The sequence below is a fragment of the Anolis sagrei genome, chromosome X, assembly GCF_037176765.1.
Source record: "Anolis sagrei isolate rAnoSag1 chromosome X, rAnoSag1.mat, whole genome shotgun sequence".
In the NCBI taxonomy this organism is placed as follows: Eukaryota; Metazoa; Chordata; class Lepidosauria; order Squamata; family Dactyloidae; genus Anolis; species Anolis sagrei.
In genome coordinates, this window is record NC_090034.1 from 69784567 (window position 1) to 69802688 (window position 18122).

The 18122-nt window shown below is 46.3% G+C and overlaps 1 protein-coding gene and 1 pseudogene across 2 annotated transcripts in view; both read left to right on the forward strand.

Moving 5' to 3' along the window:
- The window catches only part of LOC137094842 (small ribosomal subunit protein uS5 pseudogene), a 43867-nt pseudogene extending 39954 nt beyond the window's left edge, over positions 1-3913 (forward strand).
- The window catches only part of DLGAP3 (DLG associated protein 3), a 555041-nt gene that overhangs the window by 46207 nt on the left and 490712 nt on the right, over positions 1-18122 (forward strand). The window lies entirely within an intron of this gene.

Here is an 18122-nt window from a genome sequence, read left to right on the forward strand (position 1 = left end):
TGGCAGCCAATTTTCATCAGTGGGAAACCAAATTGTAATCAGAGTGGCTGCAAATGAACAGTGCACGCATTCAGTTTGGAGGCTATTTTGGTTCCAGTGTGTGTTGCTGTAATTGGGAATTGAAAAGGAAACATGCAAGATGTCCTTTCCTTCTAATAAAGAGTCACAGCCTTGGTTTATTTGATTGTAAGTTATCTCATAGTTTCTTCCCTGCCCTCCACTCTTTCCCGACTCTCAAAAAAGGAGGCTTATCTTGTAGTTTTGCTAATGTGGTCATTGATTAAAACTGAATTGACCCATGAATCGGTTAGAAGGAAGATGATGAATCAATTAAAAACTCCTTAGTCTCTGGGTTTAAAGCCTCCCTTGAGCATTCCTTTGGTTAAAGGGAAAACAGGAATGGTACGTCGGGGCAGGGAGGAGAAACGAGGGCCTCCTTCCTTTAACTGGTCCCAGAAACAGTCATGAAAGGTGTACTTGTGTGGGCAAAACCAGGCTGATCTGGCCGGAGCCATGCCTTGGTCACCTTTAGGGTGGATTACTGTAATGCGATCTACGTGGGGCTGCCCTTGAAAACGGCTCGGAAATTCCAACTGGTCCAACGAGCAGCAGCCAGGATGTTAACTGGTGCTCCTTACAGAGAGAGGTCAACCCTACTGTTCAGGGAGCTCCACTGGCTGCCGTTTATCTACCGAGCCCAATTTAAGGTGCAGGTGCTTACCTACAAAGCCCTGAACGGTTTGGGACCAGCCTACCTGCGTGATCGCATCTCCGTCTACGAACCCACATGCTCTCTTCGTTCATCTGGAGAGGCCCTGCTCATGATCCCACCTGCATCGCAAGCGCGTTTGGTGGGGACACGAGACAGGGCCTTTTCCGTAGTGGCCCCCCGACTCTGGAACACCCTCCCCAAAGATCTTAGACAGGCCCCTACATTGGCAGTCTTCAGGAAGAACTTGAAGACCTGGCTGTTCCGATGTGCCTTCCCCGAATAGGAAACCTCCATTACCAAGTCCCATAAGCACTTTATTAAAGCCAAGACCGCCGCACTCTGCACATTGCACATAAGCCTCATTTTCCACCTGTCACATCAGCACTTTTAACTCTTGTACCCTTACTCTGGCCCGGCCCAGTTTTACTGTGTCTTAATGGATTGTCTATTGCTTGTTGTTTTAGATTGCTTTAATTGTTTTAATTTGCCTTAGTTATTGTATTGTTATATTGTGTGTTGAGGCCTTGGCCTTTGTAAGCCGCATTGAGTCCTGCGGGAGATGCTAGCGGGGTACAAATAAAGTTTAATTAATAATAAAATAATAATAATAATAATAATTGCTTGGAAATTCATAGACTGCCAACAGTCTCAATTTAGCAGATACAGGTCTGATTAATTCTCTCTCTTCCTATTTTTTAACTACTTTTTAAAATGTCCTGGATTCTCTGTCCTCCCAGTTCTCAGTATAATTCAGTTGCTGCAAACTGTTAAAAGAGCCAAAGTAGTCCGAACACATTTAATACAGAATCTTGACTAATCCAGTAGGCTCAGGCATCAGGAAACTGCTACAACCTTCTTAGCTGGTGGGTTTTCTATTCTCCTTTTATACAGGGCGAGGCAGCATAACTTCCTTTATTAAAATGTGCGCCATTCAGTCGGTTGAAGACGTAGCGGAGTGGTAGTGGTCTCGTTCAAGAGGCGGGAGTATAAAGTTTTGTCCTGACACAGTTATTATTATTATTAATTATTATTATTAACTTCATTTGTACCCCGCTAACATCTCCTGAAGGACTCAGTGCGGCTTACAAAGGCTTACAATAAAACAACAGCATAACAACAGCATAACAAATACAAACAATAAAACTCAAAAAGCAAACCAATAAACAGTAAAGCAATAACAGTAAAACAATAACATCATGACACATTTAAAAACTAAGGGCCGGGCCAAATGTAATGAATAAAAAGTGCTGGGCATGACAGGAGAAATGTAAGGATTTTAGCGTAGGTGCGATGTGCAGACAATCTTAAATCTCTAGTAAAGTGAGTTTGGGACATAATGCTGGGAGTTTCCTATTCTGGAAAGGCACACTGGAACAGCCAGGTTTTCAAGCTCCTCCTAAAGACTGCCAACGTTGGGGCTTGTCTGATGTCCTTGGGGAGAGAGTTCCAGAGTCGGGGGGCTACCACGGAGAAGGCCCTGTCCCTCGTCCCCACCAAATGCGCTTGCGACGCAGGTGGGATCGTGAGCAGTGTCTCTCCAGATGAACGGAGGGATTGTGTGGGTTCATATACGGAGATGCGGTCACGCAGGTAGGCGGATCCCAAACCATTTAGGGCTTTGTAGGTGAGCACCTGCACCTTGAATTGTGACCCGAAAATGAACGGCAGCCAATGGAGCTCCTTAAACAGGAGGGTTCAGTTGCCATCATGCATTGGACCAGTGAGGAGCATGCTTTTGCCGTTGAGGCCTACTTTTCGAGCGGATTTGGAGTGGCCAGCCCACTCTCCAGATTTGGCCCCTTGTGATTTTTTTCCTATGGGGTTTTTTTGGAGCCCCCGGTGGCACAGTGGGTTAAACCCCTGTGCTGGCAGGACTGAAGACCAACAGATCGCAGGTTCAAATCCGGGGAGAGGCGGATGAGCTCCCTCTATCGGCTCCAGCTCCTCATGCGGGGATATGAGAGAAGCCTCCCACAAGGATGATAAAAACATCCCAGGTTCGAATCCAGGGAGAGACGGATGAGCTCCCTCTATCAGCTCCAGCTCCTCATGCGGGGATATAAGAAGAGCCTCCCACAAGGATGATAAAAACATCAAATCATCCTGGCTTCCCCTGGGCAAAGTCCTTGCAGACGGCCAATTCTCTCACACCAGCAGTGACTTGCAGTTTCTCAAGTCGCTCCTGACACGGCCAAAAAAAGGGGGGTTGAAATCCCGTGTTTATGTGAACCATCCAAGGACCCTACAAGATTTGAAGACCAACATCCAGGAAGAAATTGCCAACATAATGTCTGCTATGCTGGCAAGAGTCATGACAAACGCCAGAAATCGGTTTACTCAGTGTATGGAGAATGGGGGACGTCACCTACCTAATTTGATCTTCAAAACTACGTAAAACAAAACTTTAGGTTTCTCAAATTGCTCCTGACATTGAAAAAAACAAACAAAACAGGAGTCCTTCTCCACCACCACCATCACCACCGCCAGCCCTCCCGCAGCACCAGCTTCATCCGCCATTTGTTGAAGATCCATAGCAGCGGAGGTCGAGGATGGGGCTGCCAATGGGGCTGTGGACAGGGCAGGGGCCTGAGAACAGGCCTTGGGGCCTACGAAGGCAAGGCCAAGGACAAAGGATGGATCCCAGTCACTAAACGTGGCCGCCTGGTCAAAGACATGTAGATCAAGTCCCTGGAAGAGATCTACCTTTTCTCCCTTCCATTCAAGGAGACTGAAATCATTGATGTTTTCCTGAGCTCCTTTCTGAAAGATGAGGTTCTGAAGATCATACTGGTGCAGAAACAGACCCATGCCAGTCAATGGACCAGGTTTAAGGTGTCTATTGCCATTGGTGACTACAACGGCCAATTGGTCCTTGGTGTCAAATGCCCCCACCATCCAGGGGGCCATCATTTTGACCAAGCTGTCTATCGTGCCAGTCAGGCGGGTCTACTGGGGCAACAAGATCAGCAAGCCCCACACTGTGCCTTGCAAAGTCACCAGTCGATGTGGCTCAGTCCTGGTACTCCTCATCCATGGCACTGGGATCATCTCTGCCCCAGTTCCCAAGAAACTGCGTGTGATGGTTGGCATCAACAACTGCTACACCTCAGCCAGGGGCTGCAAAGTCACCTTGAGCAACTTCGCCAAAGCTACCTTTGATGGCATCTCCAAGACTTACAGCTATCTGACCCAGACCTCTAAAAGGAGACCGTCTTCACCAAATCTCCATATTAGGAGTTTACGGACCACCTGGCGAAGACCCATGCCACCCAAGTCTCTGTGCAGAGAACCCAGGCAACTGCTGGGCCACTACTTAAGAGGAAATTCACGCCTACCTGCGTGACTGCATCTCCGTATATGAACCCACACGTTTCCTCCGTTCATCTGGAGAGGCCCTGCTCACAATTCCACCTGCGTCGCAAGCGCGTTTGGTGGGGACGAGGGACAGGGCCTTCACTGTGGTAGCCCCTCGACTCTGGAACTCTCTCCCCAAGGACATCAGACAAGCCCCAATGTTGGCAGTCTTTAGGAAGAGCTTGAAGACCTGGCTGTTCCAGTGTGCCTTTCCAGAATAGGAAACTCCCAGCATCATGTCCCAAACGCACTTTACTAGAGATTTAAGATTGTCTGCACATTGCACCTACTCTAAAGTCCTTATATTTCACCTGTCATGTCCAGCACTTTTAATTTTATTCATTGCATTTGTTTTTAAATGTGTCATGATGTTATTGTTTAATGTTTACTGTTGATTGCTTTAATGTTTATTGGTTTTGCTTTTTTGAGTTTTATTGTTGTATTTGTTATGCTGTTGCTTTATTGAGGGCCTTGGCCTTTGTAAGCCGCACCGAGTCTTTCGGGAGATGTTAGCGGGGTACAAATAAAGTTAATAATAATAATAATAATAATTCTTTTAAGACGAAAATGTTTAATAAGGTATCAGAACCAAGCAATTTCTTTTAAAATGTATCCAATACCTACTTTTTCTCATTGAACTTGATCTTTTGATTCATAGTTAGGTTTATCTTCACATCTATAGTGGCAAAAATCCAATGCCATACTGGACACTCATTTTAATACAACTGAGAATGGCTTTAGACAACTATTTCAGGCGTGTTTGCACTGCACCGTTATGTCAGTTTGATACCACTTTAACTATCACAGCTTCATCTGATGAAAGTTTGGCCATTTAATGACATGCTAAGAGTTTTCTCCTCAGTCTCGGACCAAGTCAAAGACAGACCTTCTCTGAGAAAATCTTGTAAAAAAAATGTGAGAAGGTCACCATATGTCAGAGTCAACCAGAAAGCACATTAAGACATATGTACTATCCCTTTCCCATCCAATTCCATCTTAGTGCTTTATAAATAAGATATAAAATAAAACTTGATTGAACTGCCAAAAATTCCAAAGCATTCATACAATTGTGTTTGTGTGCTTTAAAAAAGCTGGAATCAACATGGAGTTTGCTTACACTAACAATCAATATTGGCTCATCCAGCATGTGTTAAGCCAGTCTTGTGACTGTGTCAGCATATGTCAAGATTGCAACACACCAGATCTTCTCACATCACAAAATGCTTTCCCATTTGGTTAGTGATCGGAGTCACACCAAGAGCTGCCAAGCTGTCAGTAGCATAGTTAAATGGTGTGAAGTGGCCCCATTGTCAACTGGGAAACAGCTGGATTCTTTTTGCTCCATCTCCTCCATATGGGATGGAGAATGGCTGATGCTTTGACTAAAAAAAATTTTAGCTGGATTATACACTATAGACTTCCCTCATCCATTGGAAGAGGACAGAGAAATGTGACCGCCCAACCTTGGGTCTCCTGGTGTCTTCTGCTTCTCTTTCTACTTCCAGAAGGTCCAGACAACATGATCTATGATTAGGGACTGTGGAAGCAGTTCCATAACATCAGGGGGCCCAAAGGTTGAGAATTTCTGTGCTAGATATGTTGAGCAGAGCATACTATGTTAACCACCAGACTACTCATCCTAATATTCCATTGGGTGTAGTCATGGCATTACATACTTTACTCCTTACTACTTAGGCAATCCCTCATAGCCTGAGGATGATGGTCCTCCAAGTGTAGTGTCTTGATGGTGGGTCCGTAAGTGGCTGTAGAGCCCTATTCTTGATCCGCATGTTCTCCCACAGTGAGGACATCAGTTTCCAGGTGGAAGGCAGTAGTCCCAGTCAGGATTGGCTTGGTTACAGATGTTGAGATGTTGAGCAGAGCATACTATGTAAACCACCAAACTACTCATCCCAATATTCCATTGGGTGTAGTCATGGCATTACATACTTTCCTCCTTACTACGTAGGCGATCCCTCACAGCCTGAGGATGATGGTCCTCCAAGTGTAGTGTCTTGATGGTGGGTCTGTAAGTGGCTGTAGAGCCCTATTCTTGATCCGCATGTTCTCCCACAGTGAGGACATCAGTTTCCAGGTGGAAGGCAGTAGTCCCAGTCAGGATTGGCTTGGCTACAGATGTTGAGATGTTGAGCAGAGCATACTATGTAAACCACCAAACTACTCATCCCAGTATTCCATTGGGTGTAGTCATGGCACTACATACTTTCCTCCTTACTACTTAGGCGATCCCTCACAGCCTGAGGATGATGGTCCTCCAAGTGTAGTGTCTTGATGGTGGGTCCGTAAGTGGCTGTAGAGCCCTATTCTTGATCCGCATGTTCTCCCACAGTGAGGACATCAGTTTCCAGGTGGAAGGCAGTAGTCCCAGTCAGGATTGGCTTGGCTACAGATGTTGAGATGTTGAGCAGAGCATACTATGTAAACCACCAAACTACTCATCCTAATATTCCATTGGGTGTAGCCATGGCATTTGAAATGGCATGAAGTGGGTATATCTGTGCAGCGTAGACACTCATAAATTGTTTGCAGTGCAAATGTTCACCAAAACAATGAATCTACAAAGTTCTTTTGCTACAGAGAACAGGGATAAGTTGAGAACCAGGCTATGGGAGTTTTAATACGAGATAATGGGCACCAGATCTGGGTTTTAAACACTATGCATGGAACATTTATTCCGACTTATTTTCAGACATCAAGAGGTCTCATCCACACAAATCATTCTTGCAAAACACATATACACTTGACCCTTCTCAGTTGATGACCAGTTCGCAGCAAGAGTCTGGGTGGTCTGGCATCGAGGGAATCCACAAATTCAGTGTTTTAAAAGTCTCTCTTTTATATACCCACTAGCCGTCCCTTGCCACGCGTTGCTGTGGCCCACATGGGGTTCTGTGTGGGAGGTTTGGCCCAATTCTATCGTTGGTGGGGTTCAGAATGCTCTGTGATTGTAGGTGAACTATAAATCCCAACAACTACAACTCCCAAATGTCAAGATTCTATTTTCCCCAAACTCCTCCAGTGTTCACATTTGGGCATACTGAGTATTCGTGTAGAGTTTGGTTCAGATCCATCATTTGAGTCCACAGTGATCTCTGGATGTAGGTGAACTACAACTCCAAAACCAAAGGGCACTGCCTACCAAACCCAGTATTTTCTGTTGGTCATGGGAGAACTGTGTGCCAAGTTTGGTTCAATTCCATTGTTGGTGGGGTTCAGAAGGCTCTTTGATTGTAGGTGAACTATAAATCCCAGCAACTACAACTCCCAAATGACAAAATCAATTTTTTGAGTGAAGGACATACATTGGGTTGTTAGATGTCTTGTGTCCAAATTTGGTGTCAATTCGTCCAGTGGTTTTTGAGTTCTGTTAATCCCACAAACAAACATTACATTATTATTTATATAGATGTTGTGCATCTTGCCATTTAGTTTCTCTGATGTTTGTTAACTGCATTCTGGCTCCCAAGACTGAACAAGATGACCATATTCTTTCTTTATCATGTTTACTGTTCTCAGTTTTCTGCAGAGCAGCAGATTCAACCTTCTCTGTTTCTGTGTGCCAAAAGACAATGGATGCACTGCGAATCCTCCATCTTTGGCAGATCTTCCAGCTTCTCTAGCAGTGATTCTCAACCTATGGGTCCCCAGGTGTTTTGGCCTACAACTCCCAGAAATCCCAGCCAGTTTACCAGCTGTTAGGATTTCTAGGAGTTGAAGGCCAAAACATCTGGAGACCCACAGGTTGAGAACCATTACTCTATAGGGTCTTAAGAGGAAACCCATACATTCATAACACTATCCAAGGTGCTGTACCCTAACAAGTCCGATACCTTGGATAGCTAAAATCTGAAATGGGTTTGCTCTCTCACTAATATGTACTCTGCTATCTGCCATTGGGAGTTGGATGGATTTTGGGAAACGAAGTAGTTTACTGATACCGTCATATCCCCAACAGCTTGCCAAATAGTTGAAGTTCCTTCACTCCTCCTTGCCAGTGTCAATCAGTTGGAAGTAGAGTAGGAAGTGTGGAATTTCAATAGGAAGGTTGATATGGTGATGCAGTTTTTTTTGGTCAGGATCATAGAATAGAATCATAGAATCAAAGAGTTGGAAGATACCTCATGGGCTATCCAGTCCAACCCCCTGCCATGAAGCAGGAATATTGCATTCAAATCACCCCTGACAGATGGCCATCCAGCCTCTGTTTAAAAGCTTCCAAAGAAGGAGCCTCCACCACACTCCGGGGCAGAGAGTTCCACTGCTGAACGGCTCTCACAGTCAGGAATTCTTCCTCATGTTCAGATGGAATCTCCTCTCTTGTAGTTTGAAGCCATTGTTCCGTGTCCTAGTCTCCAGGGAAGCAGAAAACAAGCTTGCTCCCTCCTCCCTGTGGCTTCCTCTCACATATTTATACATGGCTATCATATCTCTTCTCCGCCTTCTCTTCTTCAGGCTAAACATGCCCAGCTCCTTAAGCCGATCCTCATAGGGCTTGTTCTCCAGACCCTTGATCATTTTAGTCACCCTCCTCTGGACACATTCCAGCTTGTCAATATCTCTTTTGAATTGTGGTGCCCAGAATTGGACACAATATTCCAGGTGTGGTCTAACCAAGGCAGACTAGAGGGGTAGCATGACTTCCCTAGATCTAGACACTATGCTCCTATTGATGCAGGCCAAAATCCCATTGGCTTTTTTCGCTGCCGCATTGTTAGCTCATGTTTAACTTGTTGTCCACGAGGACTCCAAGATCTTTTTCACACGTACTGCTCTCAAGCCAGGCATTGTCCCCCATTCTGTATCTTTGCATTTTGTTTTTTCTGCCTAAGTGGAGTATTATGTGTCACTGTTGAACTTCATTTTGTTAGTTTTGGCCCATCTCTCTAACCTGTCAAGATCCTTTTGAATCCTGCTTCTGTCCTCTGGACTATTGGCTATCCCTCCCAATTTGGTGTCGTCTGCAAACGTGATGATCATGCCTTCTAACCCTTCATCTAAGTCATTAATAAAGATGTTGAACAGGACCGGGCCCAGGACAGAACCCTGCAGCACTCCACTTGTCACTTCTTTCCAGGATGAAGAGGAAGCATTGGTGAGGACCCTCTGGGTTCGTCCATTTAACCAATTACAGATCCACCTCACCGTAGTTTTGCCTAGCCCACATTGGAGTAGTTTCCTTGCCAGAAGGTCATGGGGGACCTTGTCGAAGGCCTTACTGAAATCCAGGTACGCTACATCCACAGCATTCCCCGCATCTACCCAGCTTGTAACTCTATCGAAAAAAGAGATCAGATTAGTCTGGCATGACTTGTTTTTGATAAATCCATGTTGACTATTAGCGATGACCGCATTTGTTTCTAAGTGTTTGCAGACAACTTCCTTAATAATCTTTTCCAGAATCTTGCCTGGTATCGACGTGAAGCTGACGGGACGGTAGTTGTTTCCGTCATCCTTTTTTCCCTTCTTGAAGATTGGGACCACATTGGCCCTCCTCCAATCTGCTGGAACTTCTCCCGTTCTCCAAGAACTGTCAAAGATGATTGCCAATGGTTCCGAAATGACTTCCGCTAGTTCCTTCAATACTCTTGGGTGTAGTTGATCTGGCCCTGGGGACTTGAACTCATTAAGAGCGGCCAGGTATTCCTGGACTAATTCATGATTTAAATAGACATATTGGAAGCCCAGAACCATATTCCTCGTGCACTATCTTTTCCCAGCTGAATAGCCCTTCCCATTGAGATTATTTATTATTATTATTATTATTATTATTATTATTATTATAACTTTATTTGTACCCCGCTAGCATCTCCCAAGGGATTCGATGCGGCTTACAACAGGCCGGAGCCCAACACAATACAACAATACAATACATAGCAAATAAAACAGTTAAAGCAGAAAACAATAACAAAGCAGGACAACAGGACATTATTAAAAACTGAGCCGGCCGGAGTAGGGTACAGGATTAAAAGTGCTGAAGTGTCGGAGGGATATGGGATTAGAATATAAGTGCAGTGTGCGGTGAGGGTGATCTTGACTCTACTAAAGTGCTTCTGGGCTTTGGTAGTGGGGTTCCTAATCTGAGAAGGCACGTTGGAACAGCCAGGTTTTCAGGTTCTTTCTGAAAACCGCCAAAGTAGGGGCCTGTCTGAGATCTTTCGGGAGGGCATTCCAGAGGCGGGGGGCCACCACAGAGAAGGCCCTGTCCTGCGTCCCCACCAAACGCGCCTGCAACGCGGGCGGGATCATGAGCAGGGCCTCTCCTGATGACCGGAGTGAGCGTGTGGGTTCGTAGACGGAGATGCGGTCACGCAGGTAGGGTGGTCCCAAACCGTTAAGGGCTTTGTAGGTAAGCACCTGCACCTTAAATTGGGCTCGGAAAACAAACGGCAGCCAGTGGAGCTCCTTAAACAGAAGGGTTGACCTCTCTCTGTAATGGGCCCCCGTTAACATCCTGGCTGCTGCCCGTTGGACCAATTGAAATTTCCGAGCCGTTTTCAAGGGCAGCCCCACATAGAGCGCATTGCAGTAATCCAGTATTTCCCCCTTTTCTGTAGCATTCACATGCATAAGTTCTCCTATGGAAGGAGCGGAACTTGGGAAGTCGGGCTTGGCCACGGTGGTCCATGCTCTGGTCACATCCCGGATTGATTACTGCAACGCGCTCTATGTGGGGTTGCCCTTGAAGACGGACCAGAAGCTTCAGATGGTCCAGCGCTCGGCAGCCAGGTTGCTAACAGGAGCGGCACTCAGGGAGCACACCACTCCTCTGCTGAGCCAACTCCACTGGCTGCCAATCTGCTACCGGGCTCAATTCAAGGTGCTGGCCTTGGCCTATAAAGCCCTAAACGGTTCTGGCCCCGCTTACCTCTCCGAACGCATTTCCGCCTACGAACCGACTAGAATATTAAGATCGTCTGGGGAGGCCCTGCTCTCGATCCCGCCTGCGTCACAGGTGCGCTTGGCGGGGACGAGAGACAGGGCCTTCTCAGTGGTGGCCCCTCGGCTATGGAATGCCTTACCAGCAGACATCAGACAGGCACCTTCGTTGCTGGCGTTTCGGAGAATGGTCAAGACCTGGCTTTATGAACAAGCGTTTGGCTAGGCAATGCAACTAATTAAGGAAGACGGTAACTGAACATAGGAACGGCACAATGACTATGAGAATGGATCTGACTTTAACGGAGGCGTTATATATGTTGTTTGTTGATTTGTCTGTCTGATGTTAATTGTTGTGGAGCGACGTTGTCGTCCCGGTTGTTGTATTGCTGTGTTTTAATTGCACTGTAAACCGCATTGAGTCGCCTGTCAAGGGCTGAAATATGCGGTATAAAAGTGAAGCAAATAAATAAATAAATAAATAACTCATTTTTCTGCATGCAGAACATCTGTATTCACTTCAAGGTTACACATCTGGTGCCATTGCATTATGCACGCCGCATAAGGAGGTGCACAAAGCCCACTGCAAGTCAAGCACGCAGCTGGACATTGCACAACTGCATTGTGGGCTGCATTGTGCACAGATGTACATGAACATTTGTTGCATGTTCACTTGTAACTTCTGTATAACTCAATTTCTTCCATATGGAACCTCGGTCTCCAAGGTCCACACAAACAATCAACCCATTTGTGATTGAAGAGCTTGGCCTCCATTCTTTATCATTTGAATTTCACACTACTCACGCATTGTGTTGAGTGGTGCCAGGCTGATCAGTTAATAGACGGAGGCAAACAAAGCAAAGAGGTCAACAGGTAAATTTCAGCGCTGTGTTTAGTGGGGAAGATATTCTGAAGAGCTGTCTTCAGCTCATTTTATATTTTTCCTGCTCCCAAAAGGGACATTGCAAAAAGAGGGCAAAGTGGTATGATTGGTTCACCGCTCAAGAAAACAAGGCAACCATCCATTGGATCGGCTGCCTTTTGCAGGGAGTTGTCCTCCGGGAGCTTTCCTGGTGCCGTCATTGAAGATGATAACCCCTGGATTTCTCCCCTAATAGCTCAGCATCTCCTCTCTAAATGCCTGTTCTCTTCCAAAAGCAGAGCTTGAATTAGTTAAATGCCAGGAAGGTTCTCATTGGCTGAGGGACAACCACACTAATCTTCTGGAACCGTAGCTGAATTGCTGAAGCTGGCACTTGTTTGGTGATTAAAGTACACAGGAGCCCACTTAGCTGGCTGGCGAAAAGGAACACAACTACACATACACACACACATGCACACATAAAGGCAGTTAAGAGAATAGCTCTTACAAAACCAGCCAGAGGAACTGAGCCAATGAATTCCGTTCTGACAATGACTTTATTTTCTCCCAAGCTGCAATACTTTGTCATACTTAAATATTTCGATAGCATCCAGCATCTTTGGCTGCTATAATACATACCCGAGCCTTGTAAGGAAGGTGAAGACGATTGTCCTCGGACTGCAGATGGACCTGGGAGATCTGAGGCGGAGAAGGACAGGGTTGGCTAATATAATGCTTAATAGCATGGCCCGACTCACCGGGCCAAAGAAGTTGCGGTGCAGGGTGTCCCCCACCACCATTCTTGCCTGAGGGGGGCTTCTTCCTCCGAGAAGCCCCCTCTGATGGCGGGAAGAATTCCCGCCGGCGGGTCAAGGGGCCAATGGCCTATTGACCACGCCCACCTCAGCTGAGGCCTGAGGTGGCCTCTCCCCCTTTCGGGTCAGCCTTCATAAGGCTGCCCAGGCTCCCTGGCAGGCACTTGGCCGGCAAGGGGGATGCGGTCCCCACCCCCCACCCCTTTTGTGGCGTGGGGCATGGGCCCTGGATCTAGTTTGGTATCCCCCCCTAGCGGTTAGGGGGGGACGCCCGGTGGTCCCAGGGGTGCCGAGTTGCATGTGCCCGGTATTGTGCCGGCAGCACCCCGGTGTGTGCGGGATCGGACAGTATTGGGCTGTCCGATCATGATCCAGGACCCATGCTTGGCTGCCAACCCTTGTTCCTGTTATCAATAAATGAGTTGTGGCCATTGTTCATCCCACATCATGTGTGAGTGTACTTCTTGGGTTGGCTGTGGGAGGTGTATCGCACTTGCACACGCAAATAGCATGGCCCGACTCACCGGGCCAAAGAAGTTGCGGTGCAGGGTGTCCCCCACCGCCATTCTTGCCTGAGGGGGGCTTCTTCCTCCCAGAAGCCCCCTCTGATGGCGGGAAGAATTCCCGCCGGCGGGTCAAGGGGCCAATGGCCTATTGACCACACCCACCTCAGCTGAGGCCTGAGCTGGCCTCTCCCCCTTTCGGGTCAGCCTTCATAAGACTGCCAAGGCTCCCTGGCAGGCACTTAGGCTGCAACAGCTGATCCACCCCACCCACCCTGCATGCGGTTTATGTTTTCATGGCTGTTAATTTTTGGAGATGTTCACCTTGTCACGGTTACCTGTTAACAGTTACTTGTTTGTCTTTTGCTTCTCGTCACAACTCCTTGTTGGGCATGGGGCATGGGCCTTGGATCTGGTTTGGTATCCCCCCCCTAGCGGTTAGGGGGGGACGCCCGGTGGTCCCAGGGGTGCCGAGTTGCATGTGCCCGGTATTGTGCCAGCTGCACCCCGGTGTGTGCGGGATCGGACAGTATTGGGCTGTCCGATCATGATCCAGGACCCATGCTTGGCTGCCAACCCTTGTTCCTGTTATCAATAAATGAGTTGTGGCCATTGTTCATCCCACATCATGTGTGAGTGTACTTCTTGGGTTGGCTGTGGGAGGTGTATCGCACTTGCACACGCAATTGAAATTATCAGGATTATAGCATGTTTGAACTGAACACTCTCTGCCTTGCCACCAGCTAGGCTTATCTACAGTCCAGCAGCCTTGGAAGACTAGGGAAACCAATGCCTTTTCCCCATGCTAGACCTTCCCAGGGTTAAATCCAGAGTTTATTTCCTTGCAATACCTTCCTAACCTGCAAACCAAAGCTCGTTTCTGTGTGAAAGCTTCCCCACATGCAAACAAGAGTTCACTTGCATGGAAGAGCTTCTCCTGCCAGGAAATCAAAGGTCATTTCCATAAAACACCTTCCCAGTCTGCAGGAATAAAATCCCCCAATACATACAGCAGCTTGCTGGTCTGCAAACCAGAGCAACACATTACCACAGCACAGCAGGTTAACCACCAACTGCAGTAAATATTGCCAATCGAAAGGTTAAAGTGGTTGAAAGGTTGAAGTTAGCCCAGCTTCTGCCTACCTAGCAGTTCAAAAACAAATGTGAGTAGATTTATTTATTTATTTATTTACAGTATTATATACTGCTTTTCTCACCCCTAGGGAGATTCAAAGCGGTTTACACATAGATAATGGCAAAACTTCAATGCCTTACAGCAGCGTTTCTCAACATGGGGGTCGGGACCCCTGGGGCGGTCATGAGGGAACGTCAGAGGGGTCATCAAAGACCACCAGAAAACAGAGTATTTTCTGTTAGTATGGGGGTTCTGTGTGCCAAGTTTGCGCCAATTCTATTGTTGGTGGAGTTCAGAATACTCTTTGATTGTAGGTGAACTATAAATCCCAGTAACTACAACTCCCAAATGACAAAATAAATTCCACTAGTATTCAAATTTACGCGTATCAGGTATTTGTGTCCAGTTTGGTCCAGTGAATGAAAATACATCCTGCATATCAGATATTTACATTATGATTCATAACAATAGCAAAATTACAGTTATGAAGTAGCAACGAAAGTAATTTTATGGTTGGGGGTCACCACAACATGAGGATCTGTATTAAGGGGTCGGCACATTCGGAAGGTTAAGAACCACTGCCTTACAACTACAACAGTAAAACCACACTTTAAACATAAATCATATTAAATACAGTACATCACCAAATATCAAAACAGTTATTAAAACCATAAAACAATCTTATCAGTCGAGTCGCCGTTCCAGTCCTTGTCCCACTAAAAGCTGCATACATCTATTGTCCGAAGGCCAGAACCATGATTTTAACTTTTTTCTAAAAGTCAGGAGCAAGGGAGTGTGTTCCATAGGCGGGGGGCCACAGCTGAGAAGGCCCTGCTCCTCGTCCCCAAAAGCCACATAAATTCGAGGGGTATTTTTTAAGTAAGGTCCATTTGAACATAAGTACACAACGAAAGTTTATTTCCAAAAAGTAAATTTATTTTCAGAAAGTACATACTTCACTCTATTTTTTGACATAGTTGCCAAGTTTGTTCAAACACTAATCATACCTCTGAACCAATTTTAAAATACCCTCTTCATAAAAACTTGCCACCTGCTCCGATAACTGTAATCAAAGAAGGGCGACCGGAACAGTCCTCATCATGGACGTTGTCACGACCATCTTTGAATTGTCGTACCCACTTACACACTTTGCTTTCACTCATAACAGTATCACCGTACACTTCACAAATCTGTCGATGAATTTCTGCAGCAGGCAGGTTCCTTGCTGACAAATACGGTATCACTGAGCAAACCTCACATGCGGAGGGTGAGTTGATAAACATTTTTAAAACATAGAATAGAACCGTACAGGTTAGCTACAGAGTGGAAACTGAGCACAGTTGTTCCTGAGGCATGCTGGTACACGACGCACGCGCTCGTTGCGTTATGCGCGCGAACTATTAGTGTCTACAACAAAACGGACCTTACTTAAAAAATACCCCTCGTAGATACTGCTTTAAAGCAAGGAGGTATTAAAGACACTAGGTCTGGGCAACCACGGAAAAATTTGTTTCTAAACTCGATTCGTTTTTTGCGTTTCGATATTTAAAAGAATTCCGAAATTTTTCTTTAAAAAAGTTCAATATTTATGAAATTTCGTAAAATTACAAAACGAATACGAAACGAATACGAATCGATTCGTTAATGGCGGACTCGACCGCGCAATATGCTAAAAAACCTCCATATGGGACAGGGGGAACTTTTGAAGCTTCCCTCTCCCTCTGTTGTTGACTGTTGGTGTGATATTTATAATTTTTTTTCACTGATTAAAGAAACAACAGCTATAAAACTTGCCCCAGACATGCGGAAATAATAACGAAACGATTTCGAAACGATTTTAAAACGAATACGAAACGAATACGAAGCAATTACGAAACGAATTGAAAAATGCGTTTCGTTTTTTAGATGGTCCTGAATGGTTCAATATCGCTTTGTTATCAAAAAAATAACGAATTTTTAACGAATTACGAAATTACGAGCCCTAAAAGACACCCATTACTGTAGTTCAGCCTGTTACTGTATCTGATGTTCATTATGGTAGAGGGGTTGAAGGTTTTTCCAGGCCTGGGTCTGTTGGAACTGGGGATAAGGGTTTTCCTGGGCCCGAGTTAACCCCAGACGAGAGGCTCAAGATGTCTTATGAATGGAGTGTTTCTCCTGCAGATTCACACGGTCACATTCCTGGGAGAGGCCCTCAACGGTTTTTCTCTGAGAAACAACTGTCTTCTGAGGATGATTTGTCAGGTGCAGAATTTAATGAGAGTGCAGATAAAAAGCAAGAGTTTTGTAAACAGACATAATGTTCTCAGGCACAATGAAGGTCAATTTGTCTGCAGGAAAAGAGCGACAAGAAATCCTTATCTGGTTGTAAGGGCAAGAGAAATGCTTTCCTTTTGGTTCTGGGGTCAGGAAAAGCTTTATATTGACACAAGGGAAACAGCTCGGTCTCATCAACATTGGAATTTCATGACAGTCTTGTTTCCAAATGTTCCTAGTTTTATGTTTCAGGTTTTGTCAGGCTCCTGATCTGTGTATTGGATTTCATGCTACCTTGTTCTATGGATTTAATTCCTTTAGATCTCGTGTTTTACCTTTGTGCCTGGAAGCTCATGGACTATCTTTTATCTTTGGACTATACTGTTTTTACCAAGGAAAAAGTTTATGAATAAAGCACTTCAGATGGAGCGACAGCACCTGTCTCCCTCCCCCCTCCCCCACCCCTGGTGTCTGGAACCAAGCACAGCCTCTAAGATGCCTAACAACTGTCTTCTGAGGATGATTTGTACACAGATGATGTCCAACTCTATCACTCATTTCCACCTGATGCTAAGGAGGCTGTCCAAGTCCTGAACCGGCACCTGGCCGCTGTGACGGTCTGGATGAGGGCGAGAAAGTTGAAGTTGAATCCAGACAAGACAGAGGTCTTCCTGGTCAGTCGCAAGGCCGAACAGGGTATAAGGTCGCAACCTGTGCTGGATGGGGTCACACTCCCCTTAAAGGCACAGGTTCGCAGCTTGGGAGTTCTCCTGGATTCATCACTGAGCCTGGAATCCCAGGTTGCAGCGGTGGCCAGGGGAGCGTTCGCACAATTAAAACTTGTGCGCCAGCTGCGCCCATACCTTGGGAAGTCAGACTTGGCCACGGTGGTCCATGCTCTCGTTACAACTAGAATAGACTACTGCAATGCACTCTATGTGGGGTTGCCTTTGAAGAGTGTTTGGAAGTTTCAAATAGTCCAATGAGAGGCAGCCAGGTTAATAACTGGGGCGGCATACAGGGAGCATACAACTCCCATTTTACGCCAGCTCAACTGGCTGCCAGTTTGCTACCGGGCACAATTCAAAGTGCTGGCTTTGGCCTATAAAGCCCTAAACGGCCCCGGCCCAAATTACCTGTCCAAACGCATCTCCCTCTATGTACCATCGCGGAGATTAAGATCCTCCAAAGCCTAGAGAAGACAGTTATGCTGGGGAAAGTAGAAGGTAAAATGAAGAGGGGCCGACCAAGAGCAAGATGGATGGATGGCATCCTTGAAGTGACTAGACTGACCTTGAAAGAGCTGGGGGTAGTGATGGCCGACAGGGAGCTATGGCGTGGGCTGGTCCATGAGGTTACGAAGAGTCGGAGACGACTGAACGAATGAACAACAACAACAACGGGGAGGCCCTTATTTCTGTCCCGCCATTGTCACAGGCGCGATTGGTGGGGACGAGAGAGAGGGCCTTCTCGGTGATTGCTCCCCGGCTATGGAACTCCCTTCCTGGTGAGATCAGGTCGGCCACCTCCCTCCTGTCCTTTAGAAGGATGGTAAAAACTTGGCTGTGGGACCAAGCTTTCGGGACAG